We start from the raw sequence: 528 nt of genomic DNA on the forward strand, positions 1-528 counted from the left end.
CTGACCACCAACTGATAGAGGTCAGGAAGGAACCTCGCTTGTGGGCAACCTGTTCAGCTGCCCAGTCTTCTTCCACCTTCCTCTAAAGGACGTGGCGCTGACCACTGCCAGGCGCAAGAGCACTGCTCCGTCTTCTAACCACCATGCCAAGTGCTCTGATCTGAATATACCACACTTAAATACAAACACAGAGGAATCTCATATCGATATTCACCACCCACAAACAACCTTCTGAAGGACTAATATAGTGGCCTGCCAAAGGAGAGCTGTATATGGTCTATAACCAAGAAGTTCAGTGTCCCCACCTTTGGCATTAACTTTTGAGGGACTTATTCTTAGCTATTCAGTTAGCACATCTATGTTTTCTCTGATCTTTAACTTGGGAATTTTATTCCACTCTTACAGTACTAAAGTACTTCTGTGTTCTAGCTGAGAGGAGTCTTTATCAGACATGATTTTAGAAAACAACAAACTGAGGGAAAAGGGAAGGAAAAAAAAAAAAGAAAGGCAGCAGCGGAGACTGTAGCT

This window comes from Apteryx rowi, unplaced genomic scaffold (assembly GCF_003343035.1).
Source record: "Apteryx rowi isolate R43461 unplaced genomic scaffold, aptRow1 scaffold_168, whole genome shotgun sequence".
Taxonomy (NCBI): Eukaryota; Metazoa; Chordata; class Aves; order Apterygiformes; family Apterygidae; genus Apteryx; species Apteryx rowi.